General features: G+C 37.3%; 1 pseudogene; it reads right to left on the bottom strand.

Moving 5' to 3' along the window:
- Window positions 1–1518: 1518 nt before the first annotated feature.
- Window positions 1519–1926, bottom strand: LOC142841078 (small ribosomal subunit protein uS8-like; annotated as a pseudogene).
- Between the last annotated feature and the right edge of the window lie 19591 nt (window positions 1927–21517).

Here is a 21517-nt window from a genome sequence, read left to right as displayed (position 1 = left end):
CATAATGCCGTGTTTATAGGAATTGCAAGAGAAATATAGGATAAGTTGATATTACATAAAAATAGCTAGTACAGTTGCAATAATTAATTTCACAGATTTAGACAACTACTTACAAATTACACTCAAAGGACATGAGAGCAATTTTCTTATCTATATTGGACTGAAAGTTTAAAACATTCTAATAATCACAGTCATGAGATTTGTTAGGAGAGATTTTTCAAGAAATCAATTGCACAGTTTTGTACAAAACCAGTTAGGAAGAAGGTCATACCTCTCCAAAGATCCAAGTAAGATGTGATAATCAAAAGGAGAGCTACTTTTAGAGAAAATTATTTTCTGGTTACTGATTTTTTTGGTATGATTTGGGATTCCCCTCTGTGTATTGTGATTATCATTAACGAATATAGAAACTGTCTTGGTCTGTTGATAGGGCAAAACTTAGATAGGCAGGGTGGACTGGACTGAATGCTCAGAGAAAGAAGTGTGGAGTCAGAGACATGGATCTACCACTAGAGAAAGACATGATGAAAATTTGCTAGTAGGCCACAATGGAGATGAGTTAAATTAATATGTAAGAGTTAGCCAATAAGAAGTTAGAGCTAAGGGGCCAAGCAGTAATTTAATCAATATAGTATCTTTGTGGTTATTTTGTATCAAGGCAGCGGGGGAAAACAAGCAGCCCCTCCTCCAACATTGGCATTTACCATGATTGGGTACTCTGAAGTCAATGATTGGGTACTTTGAAGACAAATGACAAATTTACTGAGAATTAAAGTTAAAATATCTTTGGGGAATTATTTTTGTACTTGACCCTGCTTCCCAAGAAAACTTTAAAGAATCTGGTCAACAGGAAGTTGATACAATTTACATCTACATCTGTGTGTGCTTGATTAACAGCCAATATTTCTGCTTGGTGTCAAAATTTAGAAACTTGTTTGAATAAATGGTCAAGGTGAAGCCTTTCAAACATTTTAAATTTTAAATTATGACACAAACACTGTACACACACACACACACACACACACACACACACACACACACACACACATATATATATATATATATATATATATATATATATATATGAAATTCATTTGGAGTAATTAGTGTGTTTAAAGTGTTTTCTATTGCTTTAGTGAAATAACTTAAGCTGGGTATTTACAAAGATAGGGTTTCTGTGTATCATATCCTGAAACTCACTCTGTAGACCAGGCTGTCCTTGAACTCACAGAGGTTTACCTTCTTCTGCCTCCCAAGTGCTGGCATTAAAGGTGTGTGCCATCACACCTTGAACTCACAGAGATCTTCCTGCTTCAGTCTTCCAAGTGTAGGATTAAAGGTGTGTGCCACCACACCTTGAAATTGAAGAGGTCTGTCTATCTCTGTCTCCCAAGTGTTGAGATTAAAGTTGTATACCACCAAACCCAACTGCTGTCTTTTTTTTTTTTATTTTAAGGACTTTAACCTCTTTCTTTATTCTCCCACGCTTGCATTCATTTTTTTCCACAGTCCATAAAGGCTCTTTATTTATGTTTTTCATCTCTAGAAAAAGAATCTCAGGATTTTCCCTCCTGTGTGATTTCGTCTTGCCTCTTCATGGTCCATGATGCCAGCTGAGGTGGTCAGTACAATGAAGCCAAACTGACGGGATGGGAGCAGATTTCTCTGCCATTATTCTAGGTCTTTGAGTTGCACATCAAATCTAGGGCTTATCACTCCACACTTGTTCAAACTGCCGGTGAGGTTCAAGACAATCTTCCCAGCTCTGTGGTCGTCAATGATTTTAAATTCACTGATGTAACCGTGCTTCATCATCACGGTTAGGAACCGAACGATGACTTTGGAGCAGGGCCTGATCAGGACCTGGCATTTGCCTCTCTTCTCTGCATTGCTGATGCTCTTGAGAGCATTGGTCAGAATGTTCATGCATAAACACACTGTAAAAAGTTTAGAGATTTTCTTCATCTTTGAAGCTCCACTGTATATCTTTCTTTTTCTGACCATGTGAGTTTTTAATTTGCTAAGCATTATGAAGAGGATTAAATCTGTGGATTTGGTGGCTGGATCCAGCCCATTCTTTAGCTTTCTGAGATTTCAGCCTCATGGTGGAGGTACCAGAGATATTGGCTGTAGTTATGCTTATTGTCACAACTCTATGGCGTTTCAAAGTCCCTGCCACCAAGCAAGATGCATCAGTCTGCTCACAAGCCACACTCAAATGCTCTGTATCTGTACCTCCTGCCTGAAAGAGTTAGAGTTAGCACTGGCAGGGTGGTCCAGAAAGCTGGCATTTTAAAATGGCACAGCTTTTTTCCTGCTATGGCTGAAAACGAAAAAGCATGTGGTCAGCTTTTCATCAACACCATTTAAGTGTTTCATGGCAGGACCTCTTAAAAGAGCTGCAAGATTTTACAGCTAAACCTGAGTCAGGAAGCCTCTCTTAAATTAGATCACTTGCCTCGAGCAAGAAGAGCCCACCCAAGAGAGTGCTTCTATCAATAATCCATGCTTTACTCTATTCTTTTCTGTCTAAAATTACTTCCCAAGCTCTGTCAGGCTTTATGTGGACGCAGTTGTCCACATGTTGCACACCATTCTGTTGTCTGAGGTTTTCTGCCTTGCCTGGTTCCTATAATCATTAAGTCCCGAACAAATCACACAGAGGTCTATATTAACCATAAACTGATTGGCCTGCAGTGGTATGAGCGGCGGGGCTGCATCCCCAACACCCTAGCCACCTGCTAGCTTATGCCCGAAATAACAACACACAAATTGTATTCATTTAAACACTGCTTGGTCCATTTCTATCTAGCCTCTTCTAGGCTAACTCTCGCACCTGGACTAGCCCATTTCTAATATTCTATGTAGCACAGCTAGGTGCACTTACCGGGAAAATTCTAGCCTACTTCCATCCTGGGTCGGAGCTTCATCGCATGCGTCTGCCTGGGAGCTGGGAGCATGGCGTCTCTCTGAGGCGTCTGCCCCCAAGAGGAGAGCTGTGGAGTCTGAGCTCACTTCCTCTTCCTCCCAGCATTCTGTTCTGTTTACTCCACCTACCTATGTTCTAACCAATAAAATGGGCCAAGGCAGTTCCTTTATTAGCCAATGACCTTCCTCCATCATTTCCCCTTTTTCTGTTTAAAGAAAAAAAAAGGAAGGCTTTAACTTTAACATAGCAAAATTACATATAACAAAAATAATCTTTATCATAACTAAGGAAAACTATAACTATAACTAACTATTCTTAACTCCATCAAAGACTCCAAAAAGATACAATATGACCTAAGCAAACAAGAAAAACGCAACTTTTAAATTCTAGAAATGACAGAGACATCTCACTGCCTGGACATTCACCCAAAGTTCCTCTGTACCATTGGGGCATCCATCTTTAGCCTTCAGGCCCATGGTATCCAGCAGACATTTCCATGAAGCAGGAAAATTCAAAGTCAATTCAGTCACTATCTGTTGTGTCCTGCAGAATGTCTCACAGACTCTTTCATGAATCAGGAACCCCTAAAGATAATCTCACCTTAGGCAAGTTCAGTAGTCCTCTTTCTGTGGGTTATCTGTGTCCAGTTTATGCAATAGTCCAGGCAAGAGCAGTTTCTTGCCCAAATAGCTATCAAACTCCATAAGGAGCCTCTTTGATGCCCATCTTCCTCTTGAAGTACATTGGTGTTGCCAGGAGCAGAGTGTCTCATTGTCATGAAAAGTCCTCAGTTATTAAAACATTAAATGTCATATTCTGTAATCTTTGAAAGACATGAAGAATGTCTATCTAAAATATATCTCTATATATCTAGAAAATCTAACCAAGAAAGCAAAATCTATACTAATGCAAATTATTCACATCTATATCATATCCCCCTTTAAATGTAAAAGAACATTTATAAACCATATTTGGGAACATGGGCGCAGTTTTTTCTCTCCAAACTGCTTCCTGCTGAATGGGGACGCTGTTAATCAGATCATTTAGAGTGTATCCTGTGTGCCAGGTTTATCTCAGTTGGCAGTTGAGTGAAGTAATTTTTTGAGGGTATTCACAGGAACCTTTCGGGAGGTCGTGGTCTATCATACCATATCAGGATAGATGCAATCCACAGGGTCTGGTCCTCTGTGAAAACAAAAGAAGACCCTCTCCAAAGCATCATATCCTTAGACCCAAATTCTGAAATCATACCCTCATGATATCCATTCTGGTTCCACTTGGCAGCCCATATAATGAAATGTCTCTCTGTACTTAGCTCCTTCACAGTCAAAAATTTTAAAGAAAACACAATGTACATAATCCAGACTCTCTGTGAATTTTCCATTTTTACATGGCTTATGTTTCTTTATTTCTTTTAATCTCTTAACTATCTGTACTCTGTCTCTTTAAAGACTTTACCTTTTTTTTTAAACCATTAACTTTATTCTCTATATTCTTTTTCTTCTCTCTCCCAAGCCTACGTACATTCATCCAACAGTGTGACTCATTTAGTGGTCTGAATCTGTCCTATTGTGAATCTGCAATTTTTTACTATCCAGGAGTACTTTTGATTTGTGCCTTTAAGTCACTAGGCGCTTAAGAATCTAAGCTGTGACATTCCTAGGTTAACTTTTTCCTTTTTGAGCGTATAACTCTGTAGACCAGTCTGTCTTTGAACTCTCAGAGATTGGCCTGTCTCTGCCTCCCAGGCATTGGGATTAAAGGTGTTTGCTACTACACCTTGAACTCACAGAGATCTGTTTGTCTCTGCCTTTTAGGCACTGGGATTAAAGGCATGTGCTACCACACCTTGAAGTCACAGAGGTCTGTCTCCCCCTGCTTCCCAAGTGTTGGGATTAAAGGTGTGTACTACCACACACAACAACTCTCTTCCTTTTTTTTGTTTTTTGCTTTAAGAACTTCAACTTTTAGTCTGCATATATTTTTAACACACTTTAAACCATTCAGAAATTTTTTCTGTCTTTGAATCTCTCTTTACTGTATATCTCTCTTTTTCTGACCACATGAGTCTTTAATTTACCAAGCAATTTCAGTAGGACTAAATGCGTGGCTTTGACGGCTGGATCCAGCCCATTCCTTAGCTTTCCAGCCTCATGGCTGAGGTACTGGCTGTAGCCATGCTCAGTGCCACAAGTCTACAGTGTTTCAATGTCCTTGCCATCAAACAAGCTGCAACAGACAACACTCAAGTCCTCTCTCTGTTGCCCGCCCTCCTGCCTCCAACAGTCAGAGTTTGCCCTGAAAGCCGGCATTTTAAAACAACACAGGTTTGTTCCTGCTGCTGAGTCAGGAAAATTTCAAAATGGAAGACATACCATTTTGTGCTAGCTCTGGGGCCACCAGGTAGGAGCGGCACTCAGCACTTTATTTCTGAGACTGAGCGTGCAGCACAGAAATTCTTTTCATCCAAGTTACATCCATATTTCCTCTATTTCTTTAAGGGAATTTCTCATTTGACCTTTAAGAGTTTCAAACATTCTCTTGAAGTTATTTTTTAGATAATTTTCTTCTGCTTCATCTATATTTGGTTGTTCAGGTCTTGCTGCTGTAGGGTCTTTAGGTTTTACTGGTGTTGTGTTGCTCTTTGTGGTGCTGCATGAGTTCTTATCTTTTCTACTCATCTTTTCTTTTAATAGGTGTGGTTGGGGCTGTCTGAGATCCTTTTAGGTGTCAGTGAATCCAAAGCTCAGATGGTTGTTCCTCATGGTACAGTCAGTGCCACAGTTCTAGTTACCCCCTTGGTTCCTCTGTGTTCCAGGAGATTACTCAGCAATGCTAGGCTTGCTCTGCTCCCTTGGAGTTTGCTGTTTCAGGTCTACTTTGGACTATGTTACTGGCTTTGACTTGTTTCTGTAAATCCTGGATCTCCTCCTGCAGAGGCCCCTGGCTTGGAGCTGGTCCTGCAAAATTCTCTGGCTCTGGTCTAATCCCTCAGAGTTTCCAGGCTTGGGTGTGCCCAGAATCACAGAGGACCTGGCTCAGGCTTACTCCCTCAGACATCCCAAACTCATACTCAGACCCACAGAGTTTTCTGGTTCCCACCTATTCCCTTTGATGTCCCAGACCAATGCCTGGACCCTCAGTTGTCCTGGCTCAGGCTTACTCCCTCTGGGGTCTCAAACTCATGTCTGGACCCTCAGAGATCTCTGATTTCTGCCTAATCTCTTGTAGGACCAAGATTCTTGCCCAGACTAACAGAGGTCCTGCCCAGTTTCTCAGAGGTCCTAGAATCACACCCAGACCCACTGGGTCTACTCCCTTTAAGGTCCCAGACTCATGTCTGCACCCTCAGCAGTCTCTGGCTTTGATTTATTCGCTCAGTGGTTACTCCCCTGTACCTGTTCACGTGAATTTCACTATCTCAGTTCTGCCATGGACCAGGTCATTGGCTCAGTCTTGGTCCACCAGTGTGTCAGGACTTCATTGGCTCCTGGCTTCTGCTCTCATGGAGCTTGCCTTTTTTTCAGGCCTACTCCTCTGCCTTTTTTGTCTTTGAATCTGCTTCTATTTTGATAATCCAGGATAATCTCATCTCTTTTTATTTTCTAGAATTCTTCTCTCACTCCTTACATCCTGACTACAGTTTCCTCTCTTTCCACTTCTCCTAGTAGCCCATCCTACTTCTCCTCTCCCCAAGATTCACTCCTTTTCTGTTTCCCTTCAGAAAAGAGTAGGATTTCATGCTATAAACAGATGCAGCATAACAAGTTACAGTAAGACCAGGCACAAAGTCTCCTATCAAGGCGTGATAAGGCAATGCAGTAAGAGGATAACAGTCTGACAAGTACAAAAAAGGGTCAGAGATAGCCCTACTTCTACTGTTAGAAGTTCAGCAAAAACGCCAAGATAAACAACCACAGGATGTATGCAGAGGGCTTGGCACATTTTTTTTTCAAAATTTTAAGTTTTTCATTTTCCTTTTAATAGGACAATTATAAGTTCCAGGTACTAGCTTTGTCTAATTTAGAGTGGTCATTATTTTTACTATCATACATATTTTGATTTTGTGGAGTTTGTAGTATCCAAGATAGAAATGAGTAAAACCTATTTTTAGAATGCTTTATTTCCTTTGGATTTAATGTTTGTGGGAAAATTTTGACAGTTAAAGGCAATGAATATAAATTCACAACATAAAAATTATTGACATTAAATGCTAATATAAGTTACTTACAAATACCAGACATAACAGTTAGGTTTTTTTTTTTTCGATGTTTCTTTTTATGTTTTCCAAATGTGTACTTCACCATGAAAAGTTAAAAAAAGATGAAGTTGAGTTTGTATATTCTAATTCTTGTTATTCTTTTTGGCCTCAACTAATTGATGGAGTAATGTTTCTTTCTTTTCCTGAACCTTCCCGATGGACTGGTGTCTATCACTTGTGAGGATTTGGGTGTGTGTCCCTTTCGCCTTGACCAAAACTAAAATTTTATTTTGGAGGATATTTTGTATATCTCAGTGAATCATAATCTTGCTTCAAATTCTGCAAAGTTCCATATTATTGCTTTAAATTGCACAAAGTTTATAAAATAAAATCCTCTAAACCAGTGGTTCTCAATTTTCCTAATGCTGAAACCTTTAATACATTTCCTCAGGTTGTAATGACCCCCAACCATAAAATCATTTCCATTGCTACTCTGGACTCTCCAAGATGTCCCTCTCTCTGGCTATGCTCTCCCATTTTTCTATAGTAAATATTCTCCACCACCATACCCAGGATCAGTCATGTTCTTTCCTTTTTATTTCTTGTTTTTTTTTCATTTTTCATTCATCTGATGCTGAAATTACTGGTTTCATCAGTATATTAAAAAAAAGAAAGAGAGAAAGAATGGAAGGGAACATGTCTGGCCCTAGGTATAGTGGAGGAGAAAGTTTATTATAGATATGTGGGAGAGCATAGTCAGAGTCAGGGACATTTGGAAGAGTCCAGAGTGGATATGACACTGAGCTTTGTGAGGATATAGCAGAGGGAAGGGAGATGGGAGAGAGTTGGACCATCTGCAGCAGGTAGGAGGCCCAAAAGAGAGTAGATGACAGGTCAGGTAACCAAATCTTTAGATTACATAGGGAAGAACAGGTAGGGAAAGGATAGCCCAGCCCCTGGGATATAGAAGTTTAGGGTAAGGGTGGGGAATGCCAGTCAGGAGGGTTTTGTAATATGCAGGAACTGAGAAATACAGGGAGAGCCTGGTGGGCAGCATCTGCTTTGATATGTCAAGTAGGCACCTCAGCTGTTTTTGCCAGGTTGGAAACATAACAGCTAACAACATATTTCTGCTTTCTATAGCAGCTAAAAGATTTTTAGGAATGTGACAAGTTAAAGAAAAGCATGCATTTCCCATTCTATTTTAATTTTCTTTCTGCTCTACACTGATACTGCAGGACTTCAGGGATATTATTTCTATTGATTATATGCTTATCTTGAGACATTATACTATTTTATATTACTCTCCTTAAAAGGAAATAAGACTTTGCATCTTTCTACAATGCTATTAATAACTGTATGTTTACTATGCATAGCTGTTAGGAATCAAAAAAAAAAAAAGAACAACAATATCCTCACCCTCAATATGTAAGAGCATAATGAGAAATAAACCAAATAACGTAAGTTTGAATATAAGGTAAATGAAAATTTCTGAATGTTTGCATGAATAAGAAGCAGTCAGAAGTGAAACTTGGGTTTGTTGGAACACACATGTAACCTCACTACTTAGTAAGTTGTGAAAGAGGATTATAAGTTTAAGACAAATTTAAACCCTGTTTAAGACCAAAGCAACAACAAAACTCCCTTATTTGCAGTGCAATGATAAGGTATGAGTGAATCTAGTTAGGAAATTTGTGAGGATTATTATAAAACTGATGTTATACTTTATCAGAAATTTTTATTTGAAATTATGATCACTGAATTTTGATATCTTATACAAGTAGTCCTGATTCAAAAGTAAGAATTATTTCTCTCTCATGGATATCTAAAGTGAGGTTTAGAAATATTTTAAGCAGGTCTCTTAAATTTTGGGCAAAGATCAATTAAAGCTTCATTTTATTTTTATATTCAATTTTTGTTTTCCTTTAACTTCTTGAAAAGTTTTGCCTATTTCTTATCAATATGATTTATGCAAATTTCACTCTATTTTCAGACTATTTAGGTTAGGTGCATTAACCAAATTTTTAGTATGCTTTTATACCTATCAAAGTGAGAAGTTCCAGTTTAAACAAATTTATGATTTTTTTCTGTCATATAGATTCCATTTATTTATTTATATTGGGAGTCTTTTGTTTTATTTTATGAGACAGAGTCTCTCTATGCAAACCTGGGTGTGCTAGAATTCACTATGTAGATCATGTTGTCTCAGAACTCACAGATTTCCTCCTGCCTTTGTTTCTCAAGTATGTAAATTAAAGAAGTATGCCACCTTATCTGTCAGATAGATTTTTAAGGAAAGGATAGATTATAGAAAATTGTGATATAGCATCCATACCTTGAATTTATTTATTTATTTGATTTAATTAATTAATTGATTGATGCCTTATGTGCATTGGTGTTTTAGCTGTGTGAAGGTGTCAAGTCCCCTAGAACTAGAGCTACAGACAGTTGCGAGCTACCATGTGGGTGATGAGAGCCAGGCACGGTTGTATACAACTTTAATCCCAGTTCTTGGGATGCAGAGGCAGGCAGATACCTGTGAGTTCCAGGACAGCCAGAACTACATAGAAAACACTATTTTGAAAAACCCAAAAAAAAGACTACTTTGTATTTTAAAGAGAAAATGCCATTGCTTAATTTATTTTGGTAATTCCAAAAGCACCGATAATAATTTATTAGAATAATAATTGCAGCTACAGTTAAGTTGAATATGAGAAAACAAAGACAGAAATAAATTATTGTGCAAAATTGTTCATGAAAATTAACATACTAAGTGATTATATTTGTGTCCTTCCAGGGATTATATGCACTAAGTGCTATGGAAACACAGATTGAAGCCAATGATTTCACTGAAAATATTTCATCTTCTACTTGACAATGTATGTAAAATATGAGATAAAATAACAAGATATCTGCTGGAAATTCTTTATAAAACAATGAAATCCTGATGTACATCTAATACAATAAAACAGATAGGAAATCTTCAAATACACTAATCTGAACATTCTAGACACCTATACATACTGTAACAATCAATAGAAGATCTTGTGGGCTCAGAGAATGCATGCATTTCTACTTAATTTTCAAAATCACTGTTATGATGAGCTGATACTTTTAAAAAATTCATTGATTTTTTTGAATTTCACATAATGCATCCTGATTCCACTGATCTCCCGGTCCTCTAATTTCTGCTCTCTATCCTTACACCCCCAAATATAAAACAAAATAATACAAATAAATGAACAAACAGAAATCTGGTTTGGAAGTTGTCGTGTGGTCCAGTGTATCCACATAGTACACACTTTAATGCAGAAAATTTTATTTGTGTGTTCATTGCAATGAGTCATTGGTCTGCTTCAAGGATTCTGGCTTCTGTTATTCTATTGATACAAAAGGTGGAGGTGTTGTAGGAATTCCTACCACCAGTAGCCTTTGAAAGAGCACATCCAGCTTCTTTTCTGACTGCAATATTTGTTTGCCGTTTCCTGTTCCAGCAGAGGATTGAGAAGCCATGTAGCCCCACCAGAGACAGATGTCTAGAACGTTAGTTGGTAAGCCACAGCCACGTGGTAATATGCAGATTAATAGAAATGGGTTAAATTAATATGAAAGTGTTAGCCAATAAGAAGCTAGAGCTAATGGGCCATACAATGATTTAATTAGTATAGTTTCTGTGTGATTATTTTGGGACTAAGCGGCTGGAAAATAGCTAGCAGCTTCCTGCAACACACTGTGTTTGTCTTGCTGGGTCTGGATTACCTCACTCAGAATGATTTCTTCTAATTCCATCCATTTGCCTGCAAATGTTAAGATATCTTTTATTTTTAACCACTGAGTAGCACTCCATTCTGTAAATGTGTTAAACTTTCTTTATCTATTCCTCGGTTGAGGGGCATCTAGGTTGTTTCTAGGTCCTATTACAAATAATGCTGCTATGATATAATATAGTTGAGCAAATGTCCTTTTCATATGAATGTGAGTCATTTGAGTATATCTCAACAGTGGTATTGCTGAGTCTTGAGGTAGATTGATTCCCAATTTTCTGAGAAACTACCAGAATAATTTTCATGGTGACTGTACAAGTTTGCACTCCTACCAGTAATTGAGGAGTGTTTGCCTTACTCTGCATCCTCTCCAGCATAAGCAGTCACCAGGTTTTTGGTCTTAGCCAGTCTGACTGGTGTAAGATGGTATCACAGAGTCATTTTGATTTTCATTTCCTTGATTGCTAAGGATGTTGAGCAATTTCTTAAGTGTCTTCTAGCAATTTGAGATTCTTCTGCTGAGAATTTTTTTTAGATCTGTACTTCATTTTTAATATGATTATTTGGTATTTTGATAACAAAATAAGAATAGATTCTTGAGTAATTTGTACATTTTGTACACTTTGAAGATCAGTCCTGTCTGATGTGGAGTTGATGAAGATCTTTTCCCATTCTATAGGCAGCCATTGTGTCTTTTTTACTGTACCCTTTGCCTTACAGAAGTTTCTCAGTTTGAGGAGGTCCTATTTATTAATTGTTGCTCTCAGTGGCTGTGACACTGTTGTTATATTTAGGATGTGGTCTCTGTACAAATGCATTCAAGGCTACTCCCCACTTTCTCTTCAATGATATTCAGTTAGGCTGGATTTATGTTAGATCCTTAAATCATTTGGACTTGAGTTTTACTTAACATGATAATCTCCAGTTCTATCCATTCTCCTGAAAAAAAAATCCATTCTATATTAGTTGTTACTTTTTATTTAAAGAAAGATTCGATCAAAGAAGATAAGATCACAAATTTTAAAGAAGTTCCTTCTGATTCTCAAGTATTTTGAAATACGTGAACTATTGGATTTTTCAGTGAATGACAGTTTTCAAAACACATGAATTTATTTAACAGAAAGATGGACTTAGATATGAAGTACTCACTACTTTTGCCAATAACTGAGATTAAAATATTATGTTACACAGTTCTTAAAAAATGGATTAATCTTTTCTTCCAAAGTAAATGTTCCTACTCTACGACATTTGTTTAGTAAAGTGAAGCAAGAAGGAAATGACAAAACAGGATAATTTGTCATTCAAAGCTTTAATAGAATTTAATTGTGGATTTCATGCTATTGCAGATGAATTTTATTAATAAAATTAAAGTTTGAAAACAATTAAAAAGTGTGATTTTACTAAATACCAAGTTCATGTAATTTTAAAAGATAATCTCTTTGGACTGAATAGACAGCAAATTGCTAGATTTTAAGTGTTTGAAAGAAGCGATACAAGAATAGAAGAGATTAAGTACACATTGATGATAACCAAATAAGATTATTTTAGTGTAGGAAATTGGGGGATACTAGATAGCAAAGAAGATTCTTATGAAATCAAATACTAAATGTACAGAATATGATTTTAAAAAATTGTATTAGGTTTGTGATATTCCTTAGCTGTAAATATTACTTTTAAAAAAGGAAGCATCTGTTGCTGTATTTTCACTCTTTCACTCTTTGGCGCTTACTCTTTTGTCTTAGTTCTTTGGCTCTTTGCAGACTTGTCACCCAGATCCAACTAAATTACATGTAGAATTCTTTCTTATAAATGTTTTACCTTAGTTTGGCTTATTGCTAGCCAGTTTTTTTTTAACTTAAAATATCTCATTTACTTTATTCCACTGGGCTTTTACCTTTCTCTATTTCTGCATACCTTTTTTTTTAACTTCTTAATCCATGTCTGGCTGTATACCTGGGTGGCTGGGTGACTGGTCCCTGAAATCACACTTCTTCTTCTATCATTCTTTGATCTTTTTCTTCCCAAATTTCTTGTTCTTTTATTCCCTCAGCCTGCCTGACCCACCCATCTTCTGTTTAGCTACTGGCCATTCAGCTCTTTATTAGACTAATCAGGTGTTTTAGACAGGTAAAGTAATAGAGTTTCACAGAGTTAAACAAGGGCAATATAAAAAAAAAACATATCTTTGCATCATTAAAGAACTGTTCACAGCATAAACTAATATAATACATCTTAAAATAATATTCCACACAAGGAATCTACTTCTCACAAAGCTTTTTATTGATTTCAATAATTTAACAAATGCAGCATTAAAATTCTACATGATATTGGAAAAGACATCAGAATGTTATAATCTACAGAATGAGAATACCATGTTACATAACATAGCCACCATTGTAGGGATAACTTTGGGTGTTTTCTTAATATATTGTCATTTTACTAAAATGTAAAAGCAGGTTTCTTAGTTGAGGGAAACATACACTCATAGTAATATTCAAATTTTCTCTTTATATTCAAAAGGCCAATATATTCATGGTTTTGAGGTTTCATTTACAAAAGAACACAACAATAATAAGTTTGAAAAGTCTTAACACTGAATGGCTGTTCTTAGTTCTCCACTGAAGTAAAATTTCATTTTGATCACCCTAACACAAATGAGAGTTTGGTATAAGTGTAAATTCACATATAAACTATGAAATGTGCTTTTGACTGTCGGAATTATTAGTGATCTTTGTTGTTAATTCCAAGATGAGCACTATGTGTGAATCACTGAATTGTAAGAATGTTCTAAAAGACTTTTCCTGACTTGGGGTCAAAAAATAACTGGATATATTTAAGCAACAATCTAGTGTAAAACAGACATAGGTAAATAAAATTAATTAATTCTTCTCAAATTAACATTTCAAGTATGATTTTTCCGAAGACATACTGATCATCATGGAAATAATGATCAGGTCTCTAAGTTGTTGCATTCATGTACCTTGAGCATCTATTTGTCCCTGTGAGTTTAGCCTAGAGTAATTTGCTGCATACAATGCCCCATGTCTGCGTGCTGTGTGCTGGCACCCAGTTACTGAGCTTCGGGCAAGGGGCTGGAGGTTAAAATACACAAACACACACAGACAGAGAGACAGCAACACGGGTCATCCTTGAATTCCCCAAGATGCCCCCTTTATTGTGTTCAGGGGCAGATTATATAGAGATAGACACGCCCCAGCCAAACTCACCAGAAACCACTCTCCTGCCATCAGGAACTCCTGAAGGTCTTGTGCTCAGAACAGCTGTAGGCACTCAGATCAGGGGATTACAAGAAATTCAGGATCTGTCAATTACTGCTCCCAACAGTAACTGACAGATCTTTGTAATGTATAACCAGCTGAGAGCTTTGGAATATTTGGAAGATGAATAAGTCATATTAAAACTATACTTTAACAACCAGAGTTTTGAGTTTTCTTATTATATTAAAGAAGAATAAATAAAGTTAGTAATATTCACTTATGATTTTTTTACCTTATTATGAATATATGTAGAGATATGCCATCCATAATCAGGAGAATATCCATTATTTTGTTATTATATGCAGCTATTATCTGAACACGTATTAGTAAATATAGCAAACAGAGTTGTTCATAAAATTTGAAGGATAGTCATTTTTATTGACTTTTAACAAATAAACAAATAGAGATATTTTAATTACCATTGATAATCAATTATTAATAGTAGGAATGATTGAGGCAGTTATTGTATTGCAGAAAAATATGGCAGGAGGAAGGAGGAAAACAGAAGAAAGGGATTTCCTCTAGAAATCTTGTTTATGCTGTTTTTGACCTCATTATGATTCCCTTTAAGTGATAAAATTCAGCTGAGACTTCTTTTAATTTGAATACATTTTTTTCGTTTATTTATTTATTAAAGATTTCTGTCTCTTCCCCGCCACCTTCTCCAATTTCCCTCCCTCTCCCCCAATCAAGTTCCCCTCCCTTGTCAGCCCATAGAGCTATCAGGGTTCCCTGCCCAGTAGGAAGTCGAAGGACCACCCACCTCCATCCAGGTCTAGTAAGGTGAGCATCCAAACTGCCTAGGCTCCCACAAAGCCAGTACATGCAGTAGGATCAAAAACCCATTGCCATTGTTGTTGAGTTCTCAGTAGTCCTCATTGTCCCCTATGTTCAGCGAGTCCGGTTTTATCCCATGCTTTTTCAGGCCCGGGCCAGCTGGCTTTGGTGAGTTCCCGATAGAACATCCCCATTGTCTCAGTGTGTGGGTGCACCTCACAGTCCTGAGTTCCTTGCTCGTGCTCTCTCTCCTTCTGCTCCTGATTTGGACCTTGGGATTTCAGTCCGGTGCTCCAAAAGGGGTCTCTATCTCTGTCTCCTTTCCTCGCCTGATGAAGGTTAATATTCAGGAGGATGCCTATATGTTTTTCTTTGGGTTCAGCTTCTTATTTAGCTTCTCTAGGATCACTAATTACAGACTCAATGTCCTTTGATTATGGCTAGAAACCAAATATGAGCGAGTACATCCCATGTTCCTCTTTTTGGGTCTGGCTTACTTCACTCAGGATAGTGTTTTCTATTTCTGTCCATTTGTATGCAAAATTGAAGAAGTGATTGTTTTTTTACTACTGAGTAGTACTCTAATATGTATACATTCCATACTTACTTTATCCATTCTTTCATTGAAGAGCATCTAGGTTGTTTCCAGGTTCTGGCTATTACAAATAATGCTGCTATGAACATAGTTGAGCATATACTTTTGTTGTATGATAGGGCATCTCTTGGGTATATTCCCAAGAGTGGTATTGCTGGGTCCAGGGGTAGGTTGATCCCGAATTTCCTGAGAAACCGCCACACTGATTTCCAAAGTGGTTGCACAAGTTTGCATTCCCACCAGCAATGGATGAGTGTTCCCCTTACTCCACAACCTCTCCAGCAAAGGCTATCATTGGTGTTTTTTATTTTAGCCATTCTGACAGGTGTAAGATGGTATCTTAAAGTTGTCTTGATTTGCATTTCCCTGATTGCTAAGGAAGTTGAGCATGACCTTAAGTGTCTTTTGGCCATTTGAATTTCTTCTCTTGAGAATTCTCTGTTCAGCTCCGTGTCCCATTTTATAATTGGATTGATTAGAGTTTTACGGTCTAGTTTCTTGAGTTCTTTATATATTTTGGAGATCAGACCTTTGTCAGTTGCGGGGTTGGTGAAGATCTTCTCCCAGTCAGTGGGATGCCTTTGTGTCTTAGTGACACTGTCCTTTGCTTTACAGGAGCTTCTCAGTCTCAGGAGGTCCCATTTATTCAATGAGGCCCTTAATGTCTGTGCTGCTGGGGTTATATGTAGGAAGTGGTCTCCTGTGCCCATGTGTTGTAGAGTACTTCCCACTTTCTCTTCTATTAGGTTCAGTGTGTTCGGACTGATATTGAGGTCTTTAATCCATTTGGACTTGAGTTTTGTGCATGGCAATAGATATGGATCTACTCTCATTCTTCTACATGTAGACATCCAGTTTTGCCAGCACCATTTGTTGAAGATACTTTCTTTCTTCCATTGTATACTTTTAGCTCCTTTATCGAAAATGAGGTTATCATAGGTTTGTGGGTTAAAATTCGGGTCTTCTATTCGATTCCATTGGTCGACTTCTCTGTTTTTATGCCAATACCAAGCTGTTTTTAATACTGTAGCTCTGTAATAGAGTTTGAAGTCAGGGGTGGTAATGCCTCCAGATGATCCTTTATTGTATAAGAGTGTTTTGGCTATCCTGGGTTTTTTGTTTTTCCATATAAAGCTGATTATTGTCTTCTCCAGATCTGTGAAGAATTTTGATGGGAATTTGATGGGGATTGCATTGAATCTATAGATTACTTTTGGTAGAATTGCCATTTTTACTATGTTGATCCTCCCAAGCCAAGAGCAGGGGAGATCCTTTCATTTTCTGGTGTCTGCTTCAATTTCTTTCTTCAAAGACTTAAAGTTCTTGTCAAATACATCTTTCACTTCCTTGGTCCAAGTTACCCCAAGATATTTTATGTTATTTGTGGCTATTGTGAAGGGTGATGCTTCTCTGATTTCCCTCTCTGTTTCCTTATCCTTAGTGTATAGGAAGGCCACTGATTTTTTGGAGTTTATCTTGTATCCTGCCATAACTAAAGGTGCTTATCAGCTGTAGGAGTTCTTTGGTAGAGTTTTTAGGGTCGCTTATGTATACTACCATATCATCTGCAAATAACAAAAGCTTAACTTCTTCCTTTCCAATACAAATCCCCTTGATCCCCATATGTTGTTTTATTGCTATTGCAAGAACTTCAAGCACTATATTGTAGAGGTATGGAGAGAGTGGATATCCTTGTCGTGTTCCTGATTTTAATGGGATGACTTTGAGTTTGTCTCTGTTTAATTTAATGTTAGGTGTCGGCTTGCTGTAAATAGCTTTTATTATATTTAGGTATGACCCTTGTATCCCTAGTCTCTCCAAGACCTTTATCATTAAGGGGTGTTAAATTTTGTCGAATGCTTTATCAGCATCTAATGAAATGATCATATGATTTTTTTTTCTTTCAGTTTATTTATATGGTGGATTACATTGATAGATTTTCGTATGTTGAACCAGCCCTGCATCTCTGGGCTGAAGCCTACTTGATCATAATGGATAATTTTTCTAATGTGTTCTTGGATTCAGTTTGCCAGTATTTTGTTGAGAATTTTTGCGTCGATATTCATGAGTGAGATAGGCCTATAATTCTCTTACTTGGTTGGGTCTTTGTGTGGTTTTGGTATCAGGGTAACTGTAGCTTCATAAAAGGTATTAGGTAATGAGTCTTCTGTTTCTATATTGTGAAATACATTAATGAGTATAGGTATTAGGTCTTCTTGGAAGTTCTGATAGAATTCTACAATGAAACCATCTGGTCCTGGGCTTTTTTTGGAAGGGAGATTTTTTGATAACAGTTTGTAGTTCTTTGCGACTTACAGGTCTATTTAGATCATTCACCTGGTCTTGGTTTAGTTTTGGTATATGGTACTTATCTTAAAAAATGTTCATTTCTTTCGTATTTTCTAGTTTTGTGGCATACTGGCTTTTGTAGTAAGATCTAAGGATTCTCTGAATTTCCTCTATGTCTGTGGTTATGTCCCCCTTTTAATTTCTGATCTTATTTATTTGCATGTTCTCTCTCTGTTGTTTAATTAGTTTGGATAGGGGTTTGTCGATCTTGTTGATTTTCTCCAAGAACCAACTTTCTGTTTCATTGATTCTTTGGACTGTTTTCTGTGTTTTTATTTTGTCGATTTCTGCCCTCAGTTTTATTATTTCCAGTCTTCTGCTACTCCTGGGTACATCTGCATTTTTTTTCTAAAGTTTTCAGGTATGCTGTTAAGTCCCCGATGTATGTTTTCTCCATTTTCTTTAAGTGGGCACTTAGTGCTATGAACTTTCCTCTTACACTGCTTTCATCGTGTCCCATAGGTTTGAGTATGTTGTCTCTTTATTTTGATTAAATTCAAGGAAGATTTTAATTTCTTTCTTAATTTCTTCCTTGACCCAGGTGTAGTTCAGTAGTTGACTGTTCAGTTTCCATGAATTTGTAGTTTTTCTGGGAGTAGCATTGTTGTTGCCTTCTACTTTAATCCATGGTGATCTGTTAAGACACAGGTGGACACTGATATTTTTTTGTATCTGTGGAGGTTTTATTTGTTTCCAAGTATGTGGTCAATTTTCGAGAAGGTTCCATGAGCTGCAGAAAAGAAGGTATATTCTTTCCTATTTGGGTGGAGTGTTCTATAGATGTCTGTTAAATACATTTTCTTCATTACCTCCAATAATTCTCTTAATTCTCTATTAGGTTTCTGTCTGATTGACCTGTCCCTTGGAGAGAGAGGTGTATTGAAGTCTCCTACTACTAGTGTGTGTGGTTTGATGTCTGTCTTGAGTTCTAGTAATATTTCTTTTGCATAAATGGGTACTTTTTTATTAGGGGCATAGATATACAGGATTGAGACTTCATCCTGATGAATTGTTTCTGTTATGAGTATAATGTGTCCATCTCAATCTCTTCTGATTGAATTTAGTTTGAAGTCAGTTTTGTTAGAAATTAGTATGGCCACTACTGCTTTTTTCTTAGGACCATTTGCTTGAAACACCTTTTCCCAACCCTTTACTCTGAGTAGATGCCTGTCTTTGTGGTTGAGATGTGTTTCTCGCAAACAGCAGAAAGTTGGATCCTGTTTTTGTATCCAATCTCTTAGCCTGTGCCTTTTCATAGGTGAATTGAGCCCATTAATATTAAGTGATATTAATGACCAGTGGTTGTTTACTCCAGTTATTCTTATTGTTTTTGGTAGTAGAGTTTGTGTGTCGTCTCCCTTCTTTGAGTTGTGCTGGTGAAGGGTCGCTAGATGCCTGAGTTATTGTAGGCAGTGTTGGCAATGTTGGGTTCCTTGGGTTGCGATTTTCTTTCTATTACTTTCTGTATGGCTGGATTTGTGGCTACATATTGTTTAAATTTGTTCTTATCCTTGAATATCTTCATTTCTCCATTGATAGTGAACAGTAGCTTGGCTGGGTATAGTAGTTTGGGCTTACATCCATGGTCTCTTAGCTTCTGAAGTACCTCTATCCAGGACCTTCTGGCTTTCATGGTTTCCATACAGAAGTCAGGTGTAAGTCTGATCGGTTTACCTTTATAAGTTACTTGGCCTTTTTCCCTTGCAGCTCTTAATATTCTTTCTTAACCTGTGTATTTAGTGTTTTGATTATTATATGGCAAGGGGGTATTTTTCTTTGATCCAGTCTGTTTGGTGTTCTGTATGCTTCTTGAATATTCAAAGGAATATCTTTCTTTATGTTGGGAAAGTTTTCTCCTATAATTTTGTTAAAAATATTTTCTGGGCCTTTGAGCTGTGACTCTTCTCCTTCTTCTATTCCTATTATTCTTAGGTTTGGTCTTTTTATTGTGTCCCATATTTCCTGAATGTTTTGTGATGAGTATTTGTTGGCTTTGCTGTTTTCTTTGATTAGTGCTTTTATTTTCTCTATGGTGTCCTCAGAATCTGAGATTCTTTCTTCTATCTCTTGTATTCCATTGATTATGCTTGTTTTTGTAGGCTCTGCTCGTTGACCTAGATTTTCCCTATCCAACTGTTCCTCCATTTGTGTTTTGTTCCTTGCTTCCATTTCAGTTTTCAATTCTTGAACTGTTTCCATTACCTGTTTGATAATTTTTTCTTGGTTTCCCAGGGTATCATGTACATATTTACTCATTTCTTCAAACTTTTTGTTATACTTCTCATCCATTTCTATAAGGGCATTTTTCACATGTTGTTTAAGGGACTCTATTGCTTTCATAAAGTCAATTTTTTCCACTTTTTCTGTGTTAGGGTGTTCAAGTCCTTCTGTTGTAAGATCATTGGGTTCTGGTGTTTTCATGTTGTGTTTGAGATTATTGGGTAAATTTTTGCCTTGGCGCCTGCCCATCTCCTCCTATCTATGCTATCTAATGGGTCTTTTAAAACCAGTTCAGGTTTTCCTGCTGGCCAGGGGCTCTTCATACAAAATGCCCTCGCTCTGTTTTCTGGCTCCTGCCGGAGGTCATGACCCCTCTCACCCCTCAGAAGGGTCTTCAGGAACAGGACCCGGCTCCTCTTTTGCTAGGGACCTTGACAACCAAAGGCCTACCTCTTTGATTTAATTGTAGTGGGGCGATCTGCTCTCGGTGTTGCGTGCCAGTCCCTGCCACCTGCAGCCCCCATGCTTCATCCGCCCTGAATAACATTTTTAAATTTATTTTACATACCAACAAGTTTCCCTTCCTTCCACTCCTTCTGTGCTTTCCCTTCCCATTTCCCATCTATCACTTCCCCATCCACTCCTCCTCCATTTCCATTCAGAAAGGGATATGCCTTCAATGGGCTTGCACAATGCATGACATCAAATTGAGGCAGGACCAAGTTCCTCCCCTTACATTAAGGTGTGACCAGTAATCCAACAGGGAAATAAGATACCACGTTTGTCAGCTGAGAAGCAACATTGAACTGAATATTATATTATTACTTACTGATCTCCAGTAAGATGGAAACAACTTTCTTAAGTGCCCAAAGAAAGCTTGTTGCATTTTAGAAGCCAGATGGATAATAGTTAGGGATGTGTTTTGTGGGGTAAAAGATGATCAGATATGGCCAGTTATTGTAAAACATACATTTTCTGCTTGGAAGGAAGAAAGAGCAATAAACTTAAAAAGTTACTTTTTCTTAATATTTTAAACACATTTTTTTGTATTTAATATGGCAAGTTATATTCATGAATTTTGAGTTTTTAGGCTATACCAGTTATAACTGTCAATAGATTGTATAGTTCTTTCAAACTTAACTACTTTCACAGGGGACACCAGGTCTTTGTCATTTATCTCACCTCTGTGGCAAATATAAGACATTACACAGAATTATCCCCTAGATACCAGGAAGTCTATGCAAACCAAGAAAGATTTCAGCTAGACTTTTAGATCACAGTGTCAGAATGATTTATTTCCTTAACATCCTTCTGGTTTTGGTGAGTAAGAAAATGGAAATAAAATAGTAGACAAGAGGTTCTGCTAGCATTTTGATTGCTTTGTTCTATTCTATTTAAATATCA

Source organism: Microtus pennsylvanicus, chromosome X (genome assembly GCF_037038515.1).
Source record: "Microtus pennsylvanicus isolate mMicPen1 chromosome X, mMicPen1.hap1, whole genome shotgun sequence".
Classification (NCBI taxonomy): domain Eukaryota; kingdom Metazoa; phylum Chordata; class Mammalia; order Rodentia; family Cricetidae; genus Microtus; species Microtus pennsylvanicus.
The sequence above is the reverse complement of the archived record's forward strand: the minus strand, read 5'-3'. Positions and strand labels throughout refer to the sequence as shown.